Genomic DNA, 19,798 nt, shown 5'->3' with positions numbered 1-19,798 from the left:
GCAAGATGGGTTAAACGTGATCGAAACGCAAAGAAACAATTTTAAAAGAATGTTACGAGATGTTTTTAGCAACAATAAAACATTTTCAATATACAAAAAATTTTGTGTAGAAGCTAATTGTCAATGGTTGGGGCCAAATTGGGATTGTCCAACAAGATGGAACTCGACTTGTGATATGTTTGAGAAAGCCATCCAACAAAAAGAATCACTAGTTGCGTTTCATCAAATTTTGTCAAGTAGGGGTAAATGTGCACCGTACGATCCTAGAAACTGGTTATTGATTGAGATCGTTACGGAGGTCCTTCAAATTTTTAAATCTTGCACAACTAGTTTATCCGGGGTTTACTATCCAACAAGCCCCATTGCTTTACCAAAAATTGCTGTCATGTGCACAAAGTTGAGTGAACTTCATTGTAGGGGTGAACCTTATTTTGATATGGGTGTACAAATGAAAGAAAAATTTAGAAAATATTTTCAACAACTACCCGCTGTTTTGACATGTGCTGCTGCGTTAAACCCTTGCATCAATGTTGGTGGTGTTGAAGCTTTAATAGAAAAATTTGTGATGAGCTAGAGTTAAACGACGATCAAAACCCCTATTATAACCAAACTTTAAAGAATGCTTTCAACACCACCTTGTCTAACACGTATGATGTTTACCTTACAAAATACGGGTCGTCTTCCCAAATTCATGACTCGTTAAGAGCTGTTGCCCAATCTCAATCCCAAACCGACCTTGAAATGGGGATGTACTACATGATTTGGGAAGACGCCGGTAAACGTCAAAAGGTAAACACCCCAAGCAGTGAACTTGGAAGGTATGGTGGTACCAACTTTGTGAAACACATGACTCCGGATGAATTTAGAAGTCTTGATTTGCTGGCTTGGTGGAGAGGTAAGGAGGATGAGTTTCCGATCCTCGCCGCCATGGCCAAAGATTTACTAACGGTCCAAGCTTCCACGGTAGCTTCGGAGTCTGCTTTTTCTGTTTCTGGCAGGGTTATATCGATTAGGAGGACTCGACTCACTCCACCAGCTGTAGAGATGTCGATTTGCTACAAGGATTACTTGGACTCTTTAGATAGGGCACAACATCAACGCTCACTCGAGGGGGAAATGGACTATGAGGCGGGCTTGTATGAAGACGAGGTCAATCAATGACACACTCAACCAATGACCGATAAAGAAGCCGCGTACGACGATTACCTAAGGAATAGCTCGGGATCGGGTAGCGAAGAAAATAATGAGTAAGAAACAGCAAGTTGTTAATGTAATCGTGTCTAAGCATTCTTTAATGTTTGTATTTTTGAGTTACGAATATGCGATAACGATTTAATGTTTGTATTTTTAATGTAAAAGCTATAAATGAAAGTTATGTGTTTTTAATCTTCCGAGCAAAGAACCCTAACAACGAAAGCAATGAATGGAGTCAGTCCGTTTTGCCTTGTAGTTACCGGTTTGCCTTGTAGTTACCGGTTTGTTTATACTGTGAAAAAATAATGGTTATTTAAAAAAAAAAAAAAAAAAAAATCAGTTAACCGATTAGACCGGTTATTAAAAAACCGGTTAATAAAAAAACCGGTTTATTAACCGGTTCCTAAACCGGTCCTAACCGGTTAGACCGGTTAGGGTTTTCATATACAAAAACCGGTTATTAACCGGTCCGGTTATTAACCGAACCGGTTTTTTTCCGACCGAACCGGTTTTTTAAAAAAAACCGATTTGTGCACCTCTAGTCTACATATTATGTAAGTTTTAACTAACAAGGATGGACATAATAGTCTTTTAGTTATTATTCTCTTTCTTCCTGGTTTTGTTATTTCTAACATGCTCTTCAACCTACCATTATTTCTTCATTTCTTTCATTTCATTTTAAAACTTCATGTTAACCCAATAACACCAAATGAACCTCCAAGCATTACCGGAAAGTTTACTGGTGGAAGAAAGTGGCAACATGTAACGCCCACACTTTTGAGTATTAAATAAAATAATATAAGTTTTATTTAATCATGTGTTGTGTGCTGTTATTTAATCTAATTAAATAATAATAAGATGAAAGGATAAGATTATGGTTGTTCATGAACATAGAATGATTATGGGCATAAAGCGTATCGGCCTAATAGTATATAAATCCTAAACATTCTCTAAAACCCCCATCCTCCATCTTACCTCCACACACTCAAAACACACACAAACACCCTCCTCACATTCCGGCCAGATTAGAGCCCGAACCAAAACAAGTGGTGTTAGATCTTCACCTAAACAACAAGGAACGAAGCACTAATCCCGTATCTAATCAGATCCAACGCAAAACCGGATCCAAAAAGGCACGTTTTAATTACAAAGGTTAAGTTTTTGAGGTCGGTTTGCCATAAAACTTGGTATAGTAATAGATCGGGCTGTAAGATACACGAAAAGTGTTAACTTTGTAGTGAACTGGTTGGTGAGTGAGTCTTGGAACGAACGAGAAGGTTCGGACCATGAAATTGGCAAAAGTACGAAGTGAATATGACCCAGAACCCATTAAAGTGGTAAAACGGGTCATAAGGAAAGTCCAGGAAGAAACATAGATGAAAGAATGGTAAAATGAAGACAAAAACAATTCGAATCGCAAAACAGAAAAGAATCGCATCGCACAACAATGCGATGCGATTGGTTAAAACATGCGATGTGATTTGTTGAAACATGCGATGCGATTGGTTCATCCATGCGATGCGATTTGTTGAACATGCGATGTGATTGGTTCATCCATGCAATGCGATTTGTTGAACTTGCGATGCGATTGGTTCATCCATGCGATGCGAATTGTTGAACATGTGATGCGATTGGTTCATCCATGCGATGCGATTTGTTGAAACATGTGATGCGACTGGTTTCATCCATGCGATGCGATTGGTTTTACATGCGATCCGAATTGTGTAAAACTTAACTCAACTCATTTTTCCAATGAATTTTTAATAAAGACTTGTTAAGGAAAATAAAATTTTTCCAAACTGACCTGTCAACTCGACCCCAGCGAGGGGCTCTTCCCCTCGGACCCTACTAGGAGCTGCCGCCCTAGACCCCGCTATCAGGGGCGCTGCCCCCCCCCCCCCCCCCCGGAACCCCGTTCGTTAGGGACTTCACTAACCAAGAAGCATGATTTGTATAGAAGTAGTTAATTAATACTTATAATTAGCCGTGCACATTTAAGGAAGGCTAAACGTTAAGACTTATATTGTTTTGTTTTAAAATTAGTACTTGATGTTTGTATGAATGGTTAACGATTTTGTTCCGCGAATGATTTTTATTAACTTTGAATATTGAACTATGTGAATGAGTAAATCCAACATGTACAAATGTAGGGTCCCTAGGAACGGGGCCTGTACACAAATGCAATGCGATTGCGATTAGGAAAGTGATTGCAATTTGGAATAAAATGCGATTGAGGGTGAAACACAAATGCGACTGCGATTTGTATTTCAAATGCGATTGCGATTTGTTCCAAAATGAGATTGCGATTACACACCTAATGAAACGAAATCGAACAAAACTCTGTTCAAACTAGATTTTCACATAAACACCCTTTTTACCAATTACAAAGCCTTAAAATGACTTAAATAACCTTTAGTACACTTAAACACACTTGTCAAACACCAAAATAACATCAAAATCCAAGGTTGTGACACAAGAACCACAACTAATAGAAACGAAAGCTCTGATACCAATTATAAGTACCTAGAATGGATCTCTCAACACGCTCTTGGATCAATTTAGGTTATAGGTTAGCGAAAATCACTTACAACTAACCAAGATCTCGAATCTTGTTTGTGTTTGAGTTATTTGCTATATATATATATATATGGAAAGTAAGGAGTGGTTGGATGAATAAGGTGAAGAGAGAGATAAAATATTTTTCAAAAAGCTAAGTGTGCATGGGCATGCTTCACCTATTTATAGGTTATTTTCACTTGGGCCCAAATGGGCTTAGTTTACATATGGCCTATGGCCCTCATACATAGAAGACTAAACGAAAGCGTAAAATACGAACGATAATTAGCTAACAAATATAAAAAAACTTATAAAATAGAAATGGGCTATACACTAGGTTCATTGAGGAACCACAAAGAAAAGGGAACTATGAAACGATAAGAATAAGGTGAAAAACCGCAAAACCATGAATTTGGCAGTGAATAAACTCATAAAGAACTCTTTTATGTAAGGCCTCGTTCTCGGTAACCCTACTTTGGTGTTGGATTTACTCATAAACACAGTTCTAAAATCAGAGTAAATTAAAAACTTCGCGGAAAAATTAAAAACTTCAAATTCAGATTACAAAACATTCATTCTTGTCTTAACATACAAATTATCTTTTCATAAATATTTAATTAAAACAGTCATAACACTTCATCATGGATGCCAGTCTCTTCAGTCCATGTGTCCCTCCTCAAGCCAGCTGCCTCAACCTATTTGCCCGCGTGCATACAAAAAGTCAGCTACGCTGAGTGAGTTCTAGAAAATCAATTAGCATATGTAACATCCTAAAATTTTTATATTGATAAATAAAAGAAAGTTATGTTTAGTAAATTCACGTTTTAGTTATTTAATGTCGAGTAAGGAACGGGTCTTGGGCTTAGTTATTTTATGAACTCGGCCTGTCTCGACCCGTAGGAAGCCAACCCGAGCCTAACCAAACCCGTAGTATATAAACGAAAGTTCTTGACACTTCCACCATTTTCACCATCTTCCTTCACTTACACCCACCCAAACACTCTCATTTCTAGAGAGAGAAGCTAGAGAGAGAAAGTTCTCAAATCACAAATCCGAGTCCACAATCTTGTTCCTAATCGTTTTTGGTAAGTCCCTCTCGAAAATCATCCGTTTTCATAACCATTTTCGACCTCAAATCGAGCAAAAACTCCCATTTTCGTAACTTGAGTTTTCGGGTCAAAAACCGCCTTGTTTTGGTGTCAAAATGCAAGCTTTTGTGTTTAAAAGTACTAGGAATCGATAGCCCTTTCAATCCCGAGCATTTCCAGGTCAAAAACTTCGATTTTGGGTCAAAAATCTGGAAAATCTGGAAAACCCGTGGGTTTCTCCGTCGCCCAGCTTGAAGGAGTCGAATCAGACTCATTCGATCGAACCAGTCGATCGAATCAGTCCATTCGATCGAATGCGTAGATCGAACAAGTCCAGTCGACCGAATAGGGAAGCAACCGAATGGTCTCCAACTCATTCGATCGAATGAGTTTTGTATTCGATCGAATGAGTGTTGTATTCGATCGAACGTGTTCCTATTCGATCGAACGTGTTCCTGTTGGTCGAACGTGTTCCTATTCGATCGAACGTGTTCCTATTCGATCGAACGTGTCCCTATTCGATCGAATCAAGCCAGAACCAAGTTGTTTCCAAGATTCGCCTGAAGTGAAGTTCGTTTATGAAATAAATTAAAAACCTAATGGAAAATGTGTTAAGGCAGTTATCGAAAATAAAATTTTTCCAAGCTGACCTGGCAGCTTAACCCCAGCCAGGGGCTCTGCCCCTTGGACCCCGCTAGGGGCTGCCGCCCCTAGAACCCCGCTGCCAGGGGCGCTGCCCCCGGACCCCCGTTCGTTGTGGGTCATATATAGATAGAAATACAAACGAGTAGCAGTAGTTAATTGATATGTGTAAATATTATACAGTTAGCCGAGCCCAGTTAAAGAAAGGAATTACGATCAACGGCGAGCGTAACAGGATCCAGGTGAGTTTCTAGCCCCATTTATGTGTTACGTCTTCGGGGCTGTGTGCATACTCAATATGTTTGTTAATACACTTATCCTAAGAGATAAGTGTATGCCTTATGTGAATAATGTGAAATGTATGAATGATGGCATGACGGTACGTGAACGATCTTCGGATATTGCACGTACTGTCAGGTTGTAACGCTAAGTTAAGGTAAGTATGATATGTATGCTTAGGGGTATGAACGTAAGAAAGTTAATAAAAGAAGGAAATAACGGATGTATGGTTGTATGGCAACGAAGAGGGAATCGAACCCTACTAATATTCGAAAACATGGGACCAGACCCTAATAATATCTGTGATGTTAGGGACCAGACCCTAATAATATCTGTGATGTTAGGGACCAGACCCTAATAATATCTGTGATGTTAGGGACCAGACCCTAATAATATCTGTGATGTTAGGGACCAGACCCTCATAATATCTGTGATGATAGGGACCAGACCCTTATAATATCTGTGATGTTAGGGACCAGACCCTTATAATATCTGTGAGGTTATAGGGCGAAAGGCTCTTTAAAACGTATGATTATGAATGTAAAGAAAGTATGTAAGTAAGAAAGAAAGTATGTAAGTAAGAATGAAGGTATGAGTACTTATGTGTGAATGAAAGAAAGTTATGAGGTTAAGTACGTATGTATGTAACAAGGTATTGTATGGTAGTGTATGATTAACTAGAACTCACTCAGCGTAGCTGACTTTTAGTATGCACGCAGGTGAGTAGGATGAGACAGCTGGCTTGAGTGGAGGACACATGGCAGAAGACTAAGACCTGGCATCTGAAGATCCGATATGTTTTATAAGTTATGTTTTGATTTTGAAAGACAAGAGGAATGTTTTAAGACATGAGTATGAATTGATATGTAATGTTTTATGAAAGTTTTATATTCCGCGTAAAGTTTTTAATTAACTCTGATATTTAGAACTGTGTTTATGAGTAAATCCAACACGAAAGTAGGGTTACCGGTTACGGGGCCTTACAAGTTGGTATCAGAGCAAAGTTCGAGAGATTTAAGCATCCTACATGCTTAGACTCGAACAGAGAATGGGATTTAAGTAAGAAAGGAAAGAAGATGCCAGTTCAAGAATGCCATGTGTCGCTCAAGCAAGATCAGTAAAGGTAAAGTGCATGATTAAATGATGTATGTTAATAAGAAAGAAAGGATATGTGAACGATAGGGATAGGAATAATTGACTGTTTAAATTGACAAACTGCTTAAGTAGAACCAGCACAAATAGACTCATAAAGGGAAGTGTATATGACACGGAAAGTAACGTGATCAGCTAATCACAACTGGCCACTGTTATTACCTGTTAGCCTTACTATCCTTGTACTAGATAGTTCCTTGAGTGATGATGTTTGTGTTTTTTCCCTTTAGAATACTGATGGCTGGAGCTGGAGAATTTGTTGAAGCTGGGGGTCGCACTGGACGTCGTGGCAGGCCTCGTCTTGTCCGGCAACCCTCGGTAGAAGAAGCTTCCCACACCGAAGATGAAGGAAGCGCAGCTGGAGGAGACCAGAACAACAACGAGGAAGTTCAACTTAGCCCTGCAGTTCAAGCAGCCATTGTTCAGGCTGTAGTTGCTGCTGTGAAGAACCTGAATCCCGAAGGATCTGCTGGAAGCCGTGAACGAACTGCTGAAGGAGCGGGTGGTGATGGTAGAAAGGATGGGGAAGGTGAAAGAGGGGCCTCGAGTGGGGATAAGTCTGTGAAAGTCGATGATAGGAGAGGAGGACAAGGTGGGTGCAGCTATAAGTCCTTCAAAGGTTGTGACCCGCCTAAGCTGACTGGTTTAGGAGACGCAATCGCTACTCTCCAGTGGATAACCGCTATGGACAAGGTTATCCGCATTAGCGAATGCCGTCCCGACCAAGCTGTGGGTTATGCTACTCAGTCATTCGTAGATGAGGCTATGTATTGGTGGGAGAGTGTGGAGCAGAGGAAGACCCGTGAAGAGATCAAAGAGATGAAGTGGGAAGATTTGAAAGAGTTGGTAATGAAGAAGTTCTGTGCAGATGCCGAGGTTGAAAGAACGGAGATGAAGTTCCAGAATTTAAAAGCCGGTATGATGACGCATCGTGAGTATACCACGGAGTTCAACCGACTATCTAGGTTGGTGCCTGACATGGTTGACACTGAAGTCAAGAGAATCAAGTGTTATGTGAGGGGGTTGCCACAAAAGGTCCGCATGTTAGTCAGGGCGGTTCAACCTGCTACTTTTGATTCGGCTGTTGGACTCGCGGAAATGGTCTATGCTGACGTGGCCGCGGATGATAGGGTGGAAAGGGACGAAGAGAAAGAGAAGAAAGGGGTCACTCCTGCTAAACGACCCGGTACTCAGTTATGGAACTCCAGGGATAAGAAACAGAAAGTGTGGGAGAAGAGATCGTGTAAGACCTGCGGAAAGAGGCATGGTGGTGAATGCAAGTGGGGTAAAAATTCTAATGTTTGTCTCAAATGTGGAAAGGCTCATGGTGGAGAATGCAGAATGGGGTCGAATGCCTGTTATAAGTGCGGGAAGGTAGGGCATTATGCCAATGAGTGCAGTGCGAAGCCAACATGTTACAAATGTGGCAAGACAGGCCATATGTCAAGGGAGTGCACTGAAGGTGTAGCTGGAGGTAGTGGAAAGAAGGATGCCGATCAAGCTAGGCCCAGAACTAGAGCCTACATGCTGACCCAGGAACAAGCCAGGCAGATTCCGGATGTCGTCACAGGTACGTTTCTAGTGAACGATGTTTCCGCTTCTGTATTATTTGATTCTGGTGCGAATAGAAGTTTTGTAGCTACGACGTTTAGTAAACTAGCTAAAATGAAAGGCTGCCGAGTGTCTGAAACTTTTGTAGTAGAAACCGCAAGTGACACTTCGGTGAAAATAACAAAAATGGTGAAGAATTGTAAGATAGAGTTAGAGGGACATGAGTTCCCTGTTACTTTGTATGTTATGGCCTTAGGAGGGTTCGATGTAGTCTTGGGTATGGATTGGTTGTCGGAGTTTGAGGCTCAGATAGTATGTAAAAGTAAGATGATAAGGTTAAAGTCATTGGATGGTAGTGCGGTGACGGTTTATGGTGATAAGGAGAGTTATGGACTTAATGTCATTTCGATGATAAAAGCCGAGGGTTTGTTAAGGCGAGGGTGCGGTGCCTACCTGGCGTATGTTGTCAACGCTACGGCCGAGACGAAAGAAATGAAGAATGTTCCTATTGTGCGCGACTACCCAGAAGTATTCCCTGAGGATCTTCCGGGGTTGCCACCTGAGCGAGAGATAGAATTTCAGATAGATCTAGTACCAGGAGCCCAGCCCGTCGCGAAGGCGCCTTACCGTCTAGCACCGTCCGAGATGAAGGAATTGATGTCCCAACTGCAAGAACTCCTCGACAAGGGTTTTATCAGACCGAGTGTTTCTCCGTGGGGCGCACCGGTTTTGTTTGTGAAGAAAAAGGATGGAAGTATGAGAATGTGCATAGACTATCGTGAGTTGAATAAGCTTACGGTAAAGAATAGATACCCCTTGCCTAGGATTGACGATCTGTTTGACCAACTGCAAGGTTCGAGTTGGTTCTCACGAATAGATCTCAGATCAGGCTACCATCAGCTGAAGGTGAAAGAGGTAGACATCCCTAAAACAGCGTTCCGAACGCGGTATGGACACTACGAGTTCCTTGTAATGTCATTCGGTCTAACAAATGCTCCTGCAGCATTTATGGACATGATGAATAGGGTGTGTCGACCGATGTTGGATAAGTCGGTTATCGTCTTCATCGATGATATATTGATTTATTCAAAGAGTGAGTCTGACCATGCCGAGCATCTGAGAGAGGTATTGGAAGTTCTGAAGAAAGAAAGGTTGTACGCCAAGTTTTCGAAGTGCGCGTTCTGGTTAAGAGAAGTGCAATTTTTAGGTCATGTGGTTAATCCGGAGGGGATTACCGTGGACCCAGCTAAGATTGAAGCGATAACGAATTGGAAGACTCCGCAGAATCCGACTGATATACGAAGCTTCCTAGGGTTAGCTGGCTACTATAGGAGATTCATCGAAGGTTTCTCCAAGATAGCCGCACCGCTGACCGGTATGACCCGTAAGACGATAGTATTCAATTGGGGAAAGTTTCAGGAGGAAGCCTTTGAAGAATTGAAGAAGAGACTCACGCAAGCTCCAATCCTTACTTTACCCGATGGTGATGAGGATTTTGTTGTTTGTGCTGATGCCTCGCATCAAGGGTTAGGTTGCGTGTTGATGCAACGAGGGAAGGTGATAACCTACGCGTCTAGACAGTTGAAGGTCCATGAGAGTACTTACCCGACGCATGATTTGGAGTTAGCAGCTGTAGTGCATGCTCTTAAGATATGGAGGCATTATCTGTACGGCACTAAGTGTACTATCTATACCGATCATAAGAGTTTAAAGAACTTCTTCGAGCAGAAAGAACTGAACATGAGGCAGAGAAGATGGTTAGAATTGATAAAGGATTACGACTGTGAGATTAAGTATTACCCCGGTAAAGCTAACGTGGTCGCTGATGCGTTAAGTCGGAAGAATGAGGAAGTCCTTGCAACAGTGAAGTCATACAAGTTGATCATGAACCCGAGTCTTTTTGAAGAAATCATCAAGGTGCAGTCAGAAGTGTTAATAGATGAAGGGTTAGTAAAGAAGGAAAGGATTTATGGCCAGCAAGATGAGTTGATGGAAAACACTCATGGAGTTAAGACTAGGTTCGACCGTATGTGGATCCCACGCCATGGTGATCTTAGAAGTCGAATCTTAGATGAAGCTCATAAGTCAAGGTACTCAATCCATCCAGGAGCTACAAAGATGTACCAAGACTTGAAAAGAGATTACTGGTGGCCAGGATTGAAGAGCGATGTAGTGGATTATGTTGGTAAGTGCTTAACTTGCTTACAAGTCAAAGCCGAACACCAAAAGCCTTGTGGGAAGATGCAACCGCTAGAGATACCTGAGTGGAAATGGGAACACATCACCATGGATTTCATAACTAAGCTACCTCGTACAGCTAAGCAACACGATACCATCTGGGTGATTGTGGACCGTTTGACCAAGAGTGCTCACTTTCTGCCCATACGAGAGGCCATCTCGTCAGAAACGTTAGCAAGCTTGTTCATTAAAGAAATTGTAACCAAGCATGGAGTACCGTTATCGATCGTGTCTGATAGGGATACACGGTTTACTTCGAGGTTCTGGAAGAAATTTCATGAAGCTATGGGGACGAGGTTGAACATCAGTACGGCGTATCATCCTCAAACCGATGGACAGTCTGAAAGGACGATCCAAACCCTTGAGGATATGCTACGTGCTTGCGTTTTAGATTTTGGTGGAAGTTGGGATGATCATCTGCATCTGGCAGAGTTCTCCTATAACAACAGTTACCATTCGAGTATTGGTATGCCACCGTTTGAGATGCTGTACGGTAGACGATGTAGAACCCCGGTGTGCTGGGGTGAGATTGGTCAGAAGGAAATGGGAAGTATAGAAGTGGTTCAAGAAACGTCTTCAAAGTTCGATCAGATCAAAGCAAGAATGAAAGCCGCTCAAGACAGACAAAAGTCTTATGCGGATAAGCGGCGACGACCAATTGAGTTTAACGTTGGCGACTATGTGATGCTTAAGGTCTCGCCTTGGAAGGGGATTATCCGTTTTAGGAAAAGAGGAAAGTTGAGTCCGAGGTACATTGGACCGTTCAAGATTGTAAAACGTGTGGGTGAAGTAGCTTACAAACTGGATTTACCCGATGAGTTAGAAGGAATTCATTCAACCTTCCATGTTTCTCATCTGAGGAAGTGTCTAGCTGATGACACGTCTCACGTGCCCTTAATGGACATCGAGGTGGATGAACAATTGAACTACATCGAGCAACCGATAAAGATCGTTGATCGCAAGGAGAAGCAGCTTCGTCACAAGATTATACCCTTGGTCAAAGTGATATGGAAGCACCGCAAGGGATCTGATGCTACTTGGGAAGTCGAGGATGAGATGCGCAAGTTTTACCCTAGTTTGTTTATGTAATAGTTAGGTTTCGGGGACGAAACCTCTTTAAGGGAGGAAGACTTGTAACATCCTAAAATTTTTATATTGATAAATAAAAGAAAGTTATGTTTAGTAAATTCACGTTTTAGTTATTTAATGTCGAGTAAGGAACGGGTCTTGGGCTTAGTTATTTTATGAACTCGGCCTGTCTCGACCCGTAGGAAGCCAACCCGAGCCTAACCAAACCCGTAGTATATAAACGAAAGTTCTTGACACTTCCACCATTTTCACCATCTTCCTTCACTTACACCCACCCAAACACTCTCATTTCTAGAGAGAGAAGCTAGAGAGAGAAAGTTCTCAAATCACAAATCCGAGTCCACAATCTTGTTCCTAATCGTTTTTGGTAAGTCCCTCTCGAAAATCATCCGTTTTCATAACCATTTTCGACCTCAAATCGAGCAAAAACTCCCATTTTCGTAACTTGAGTTTTCGGGTCAAAAACCGCCTTGTTTTGGTGTCAAAATGCAAGCTTTTGTGTTTAAAAGTACTAGGAATCGATAGCCCTTTCAATCCCGAGCATTTCCAGGTCAAAAACTTCGATTTTGGGTCAAAAATCTGGAAAATCTGGAAAACCCGTGGGTTTCTCCGTCGCCCAGCTTGAAGGAGTCGAATCAGACTCATTCGATCGAACCAGTCGATCGAATCAGTCCATTCGATCGAATGCGTAGATCGAACAAGTCCAGTCGACCGAATAGGGAAGCAACCGAATGGTCTCCAACTCATTCGATCGAATGAGTTTTGTATTCGATCGAATGAGTGTTGTATTCGATCGAACGTGTTCCTATTCGATCGAACGTGTTCCTGTTGGTCGAACGTGTTCCTATTCGATCGAACGTGTTCCTATTCGATCGAACGTGTCCCTATTCGATCGAATCAAGCCAGAACCAAGTTGTTTCCAAGATTCGCCTGAAGTGAAGTTCGTTTATGAAATAAATTAAAAACCTAATGGAAAATGTGTTAAGGCAGTTATCGAAAATAAAATTTTTCCAAGCTGACCTGGCAGCTTAACCCCAGCCAGGGGCTCTGCCCCTTGGACCCCGCTAGGGGCTGCCGCCCCTAGAACCCCGCTGCCAGGGGCGCTGCCCCCGGACCCCCGTTCGTTGTGGGTCATATATAGATAGAAATACAAACGAGTAGCAGTAGTTAATTGATATGTGTAAATATTATACAGTTAGCCGAGCCCAGTTAAAGAAAGGAATTACGATCAACGGCGAGCGTAACAGGATCCAGGTGAGTTTCTAGCCCCATTTATGTGTTACGTCTTCGGGGCTGTGTGCATACTCAATATGTTTGTTAATACACTTATCCTAAGAGATAAGTGTATGCCTTATGTGAATAATGTGAAATGTATGAATGATGGCATGACGGTACGTGAACGATCTTCGGATATTGCACGTACTGTCAGGTTGTAACGCTAAGTTAAGGTAAGTATGATATGTATGCTTAGGGGTATGAACGTAAGAAAGTTAATAAAAGAAGGAAATAACGGATGTATGGTTGTATGGCAACGAAGAGGGAATCGAACCCTACTAATATTCGAAAACATGGGACCAGACCCTAATAATATCTGTGATGTTAGGGACCAGACCCTAATAATATCTGTGATGTTAGGGACCAGACCCTAATAATATCTGTGATGTTAGGGACCAGACCCTAATAATATCTGTGATGTTAGGGACCAGACCCTCATAATATCTGTGATGATAGGGACCAGACCCTTATAATATCTGTGATGTTAGGGACCAGACCCTTATAATATCTGTGAGGTTATAGGGCGAAAGGCTCTTTAAAACGTATGATTATGAATGTAAAGAAAGTATGTAAGTAAGAAAGAAAGTATGTAAGTAAGAATGAAGGTATGAGTACTTATGTGTGAATGAAAGAAAGTTATGAGGTTAAGTACGTATGTATGTAACAAGGTATTGTATGGTAGTGTATGATTAACTAGAACTCACTCAGCGTAGCTGACTTTTAGTATGCACGCAGGTGAGTAGGATGAGACAGCTGGCTTGAGTGGAGGACACATGGCAGAAGACTAAGACCTGGCATCTGAAGATCCGATATGTTTTATAAGTTATGTTTTGATTTTGAAAGACAAGAGGAATGTTTTAAGACATGAGTATGAATTGATATGTAATGTTTTATGAAAGTTTTATATTCCGCGTAAAGTTTTTAATTAACTCTGATATTTAGAACTGTGTTTATGAGTAAATCCAACACGAAAGTAGGGTTACCGGTTACGGGGCCTTACAGCATACAATACATTCACATCCTTACTTATACGTATCCGAAGATGCGTAATCATACCTTACTTACATGCATACATACTTACATACTTTCTTTCATACAACCCTATGGTATACCATAAGCTATTCTACATTAAACATCACAGATATTGTAAGGGTCTGGTCCCTATCATTACAGATATTATAAGGGTCTGGTCCCTAACATCACAGATATTATTAGGGTCTGGCCCCTAACATCACAGATATTATAAGGGTCTAGTCCTTACTGCCTCGAATAACCATACATTTATCATATGTGCGTATTTTACCTGTCTCATGTATATAATATATATATATATATATATACATGCTCATTCATACTATCATTATATAGTAATAACATCCAATACATAGTCATACACGTATCATACATTTATCAATTAAGTAAATGTATTAACTATCACATAGGAGTATGCATACAGCCCCGAAAACATTTCAAAGAGAAATGGTACTAGACTCACCTGGAGTCGATTTCTCTAGCCGTTAATGGTAATTCCCTTCTTTAGTTGTGCACGACTAAATGTACAATACAATACACGTGTCAATTATCTATTACCACTACTTTCTACATCTAAATTTATGAAACCCTCAACCAATGGGGGTCCGGGGGCAGCGCCCCTGGTAGCGGGGTCTAATGGCGACAACCCCTAGCAGGGTCCAAGGGGCAGCGCCCCTGGCTGGGAAATAAATTTTTCATTAATAGTCCTTTAACAAAAATGCATCAGAAAATAAATTTTTAAAATTTCGCATGGAAAAATTTCGCTTCGCATGACTTTTCGCTTCGCATGCTTTTTCACTTCGCATGGAACTTTTTCGCTTCGCATGTAACTTTTTCGCTTCGCATGTAACTTTTTCGCTTCGCATGCTTTTTCGCTTCGTATGAATCTTTTTTGCTTCGCATGGTCATGCGATGCAAAATTATTGATTTCGCTTCGCATGGCTGTGCGATGCGAAATTCCTGCCTTTAGTCATTTTTATCATTTTAAAGCCATCTTTCGACACATTCTGACCCCATGCACCTGATCCTGAACCCATATCTCTCGTAATCCAACGCCACCTTTTCATCTTAAAGTGCACCCAAGAGGTTATAACTTACCAAGTTTATATTTTTCTTACATTTCACAACCTGATCTATCATTATATATGTTTGCATGACGATTTTAACCATTTAAACCGAAACCTACCTTTTTGCTTCGGGTTCGAGTTTAGATATGGACAATACGTAGATCTGGACGTGATTCTTGTTATTTGATGATGTTAAACACGAGATTCCACCTTCTTTGGCTCGGATTTAAATCCGAGTGCTAGAGAGAGAGTTTGTGTGTGTTTCTTGAGTGTGTTTGGATGAGAAAAGACAAGAAAGGAATAAGTGGTTGGGTTTATATAGAGGAGGTTTCATGGGTCCCACCTCCCATTCCCAATTCCTACTTCCCAACACTTAACACGTGACTACTTTAACGACACACAACTATTAACAAAACTTTATGTTATTTATTTAACAAAAGTTGGATGTTACATTTTACATGTAAATATATTCATTTTTGCATCATTTTTTTCTAAGCCTTTGCATATAAGCATAAGTAGACTAGGAATAAGCTAGGTACCAAACCGGTACTGAAAATCCGATTTTGATTTCCTAAAATCGAGGTACCGATCCGGCGATCCTGTTACTAAGAGATTTGGCTCACGCTTTGACCTAAAAACCCATCAAAACCGGACTGTGAGCACCCCTACGCCACTGTCCTTGATCGTTACATCTATGTTTTCTGTTGTCAGAAAAACGACTCAATATCGTTGAAACTATTTTCTTAAAGATTAAAGAAGACGACATCGTTATATGAATTAAATGGGTTCTCTCATGTTGTGAAAATAACAAAATTTGTTGTTGATGAGTTATTAGATAAAAACGTCTATTTGATTTCTTAAAAAGAAGGTCAAATTTACAATAATGCCTTATCACCAATTATTTGTTAATTTAATGCACCGACACTGTTTTAATACATGTACGTAATATGCATTATGGCCATCAACCAAGTTTTTTTTATCCACGTGCATATAACCTAGAAAAACTAGAGCACTACTTTTTTTAAACATTGTTTTTTAAACAACGTTTTTTTAGTCTACCTGCGGTTGTGACGAGACTATTTTCATGAATATAAAACTATTTTGTTTTAGAGGAACATCAACCAATCGTTTAAACCACCAAGTATGGTTGAAATGGTAAAATATTGTGAGGCAAATTAGCATTCGCAATAACGACACGTACGAAGTCATAATGAAAACCAAAAAGTCAATGGAATCGAGAATAATATTTTATGTATTTTTTTTATTGATTAAAGTATTGTTTCAGGTGTTTATTTATTTTTGAGTTTTTATAAATTTTAATAATGTATTAGTTATTTTTAAATAAAATAAGAATCTTTAGGCTAGTTTAATAATGTTTTGACAGCCCTTAGAATAATTTAGGGTAAAAAATAAGATAATAATACAGGATTGGTCGGGGCCCAGAGTAGAGTGGGATTGCACTCCTTACACCCCAAAAGAGTGAGGTTCACTAAGGAACCAAAAAAAAAAGCATGGAATCATAAGAAAAATGTAAGTTCTTTTAGAAGCGGGATATGTACCTTCAAATATAGTGAAGTATCCATCAAGTGGCATTATTTCCGCTATTAAAAATGCTTTCCATGCAACCCCAGAACTGTCTTGTAAAAATGGTGCTATAAAAGAAGTCCGTTTGTGTTTTACCAAGGATTTCAAGGTTTGCCACTAATATTATTTTTTATTTATAATAAATCCACGATTCTCTATATTATTATTATTTTTTATCAATTAATATTTTTAGTATAGTTTATTAAATTCTAAGACGTGCTTAATCACTTTTGATATTAATCACTTCTAAATATGGCATAATCATATTCTTGCAGTTTCGAGACTGTGTAGCAGATAGTGATTGTCCTGATAAAGTCAGCTATCCAGAGTTTGAATTCTTGGGTAATTAGCTTGCTCTCATGTGAAAAAAGTATCTAAGAATCTTTAAATACATTATAAAATATATGAAATTGCTACACCATACCGAAATGGATGGGTCACACGAGTTGGGTAATATGACAAAACAATTAACATTTTGGTACAAGTCGTAATGAGTTGGGTTCATAGATAATTTGTGTTATATATGATCACAGAAGTTATATACTGATAATATGGTTACTGATATTAGTTTGAAATGTTCTTCCATTTGTAGATGACACCGAGATTGAGGGTTGGTCGATAATTTCTGGCATCAAGTCCTCTTGATTCGGTTGGCCGATGAATGCATTTCAAAACCTTATCTTTATAGCTGTACGTTGGTGTTCTATCAAATATTTATAGAATACCATATCTTGTGCTAAATAAGTCATGGAGATAGTGACTAGCCTTCATTGATGTCCTTTTGTATGTCTGTGTTGTTATTAAAATAAATAAATGTAAGGAGGTTTTGGAATGTAAATGATTTTTTATGAAAAGTTTGTGACAAGGTTTACAGATGTTGTTCATGTGATGATAGTCGAACAGGTTGGGAAGGTGTTTGTGCTATTAAAATAAATAAGTTGGTTATGTGAAATAAATGTGAAAGTAGAATGATAATGTGAAAATGTAAGGAGTTTTGTGTGATATAAATGATTGTTTATGAAAAGCCCATAACAATGATCAGATGTGTATGAAAGCTTTGCTATTAGATTGTAGACGCGCTTAAACTATTAATGTCGTTTCTAAAAAAGAAAAGGTTTTTAACTCCATAAATTTAAAGCCTCTTCAGTTTGAAGACATGAAAAAACAAGTTATAAAAATAAGGTCAAGGAACCAGGTATTTTCTTTTAATGTATTTTAGACAAAGAGAAAGAAAGGAAACAAAAATAACCCAACTTAAAACCACATAACTTCAACTACGCATGAAGTTATGAGGTCCATAAGTAGTAAACAAAAGTCTTACACAATAGCTCCTACCGAGGGGAAACTAATGAGCACGAGAGAGAGGGAAAGAGAGGCAGCTTGTGTGTGAGAATTGACAAGTGTGCCATTAAAAGCCACTTTACGCTCATCGTACACGCCACACACGGGAGCACGATAGTGCTTAGCGGTCTATAAGGTCCCACTTGTTCCTTATTGCTAAGGAAACAATATATTTACTAGGTTGAGAACTTATTTGTGATTCGATGAATATTTTATTGTTCCTTTTACATGTATGAATAATCTATGTACTTGCTATGCTATGGAATGAAATAAATATAATTATTGTCGCTTTAATAGCGTTACGAGCTTATTAGTGATCTGTACGTTACACCCAGGCGTATTCCGCTTAAAGCTGGGGTGTTACATCATGGATCAAGACCCAGGTTAATAAACTTAAAGAATGAGTTGATAGAAATTTGCAGCAACATGTATAAATTTAATTCAAATAATTTCATACTAGGTTAGTTACCCGTGTGGTGGAAAATAAAGAAATCATAATATATATGTGTGTCACATCCCCCGACCCCTATACCCCGGGAGGAGAGCACTGAACATCGAGTGGTGGTATCGGTGTTTTTTAAAATAATTTGCAGCGGAATATTTAATCAGGACCGTAGTTAGAAAAAATGATCAGAGTTATAAAAACACCATGATTCTTATTTCATAAACTGGGATTAAAACCCATTTTTATACAAACATAGGTTTTGTTGGGATAAACCCTAATTTACAAAACATGTTTCTTTATTCTTGTGACAATCCACTTATTTAAGCTGGAAGCCCGCATGCATCATTCCTTTGTCTTTAAAAAGTCACCTGAAACATGTTTAAAAATATTTGATCAGCAGGAAATACTGGTGAGTACATTTATTTATAATGTCACATTTAACAGTTACAACATTATGATGTTTTTACATCTGTCTGCTTACAAATTACCAAAAGGTACTTGTCACTCGATCGTATCTGTGACTGTGGTCATATTACTTATTGGTAACACTTGTCCAACAAGTAACGTGTAATACCCTAGTAGGCAAGTATTGTATACAAAACCCCACAATACCAGTAGTAACCATCCCGTAAGTCTATAGAGACTTAGGTACTGTTTGTTTTTTGAAGGCAAAATCTGTCTGCAATCTGATTTCATTTGATTTTATGTCTGCAACTGAAGATGTGGTCTGAAGGTCTGCAATCTGAAAATATAATGCTGTTTGTTTTATAAACTGGACCAAGTTGTTGGGCCTTGGGCCAATTTTTGGGCCTTGGGCCAAAGTGTTGGGCTTGAACGGCCCATTAGGCAAGAGTGTTCTTACGGTCTAGTTTAGTAACGCGTTGTGTATAATTTACAGGCCCTTGCTTATGATTGTGCACTTAGGGATTTCCTAGCTCGTTGCAGGTGTTCGATTGATTTCAGGTGAGTTCATGGTGCTCCCTTTTAACTCTTTTTAAATTTTGGGCTAGCATGCACACCTAAGTGTTTTTTTACTTGATGAAATGTTTTAAACGATTTTATATAGGCTTGCAAGTATATGGTAGGCCTTGGGATGTTAAATATATATATATATATATATATATATATATACACATTATTGCTTGGCCTATATTTGGCGATTTTGTAGTCGTTTCGACTACTGATGTTGCGTATGCCTACTTTGTGTTTGCATGCGTTGATGTTACGTGTTTGGGTTGTACGTTTGCTTGACCCTGATGTTATTA

At 39.5% G+C, this 19,798-nt stretch overlaps 1 long non-coding RNA gene across 1 annotated transcript; it reads left to right on the top strand.

Annotated features, from left to right (window-relative positions):
• Positions 1 to 16,697: 16,697 nt before the first annotated feature.
• On the top strand, positions 16,698 to 17,523 carry LOC143560158 (uncharacterized). Its single transcript, XR_013140065.1, has 3 exons — positions 16,698 to 16,856; positions 17,023 to 17,089; positions 17,340 to 17,523. It is a non-coding gene; the product is annotated as an uncharacterized LOC143560158 (long non-coding RNA).
• The last annotated feature ends 2,275 nt before the right edge of the window (positions 17,524 to 19,798 follow it).

This window comes from Bidens hawaiensis, unplaced genomic scaffold (assembly GCF_021521415.1).
Source record: "Bidens hawaiensis isolate Kalapana, Puna unplaced genomic scaffold, B.hawaiensis_p1.1 tig00020228_1, whole genome shotgun sequence".
Classification (NCBI taxonomy): Eukaryota; Viridiplantae; Streptophyta; class Magnoliopsida; order Asterales; family Asteraceae; genus Bidens; species Bidens hawaiensis.
The sequence above is the reverse complement of the archived record's forward strand: the minus strand, read 5'-3'. Positions and strand labels throughout refer to the sequence as shown.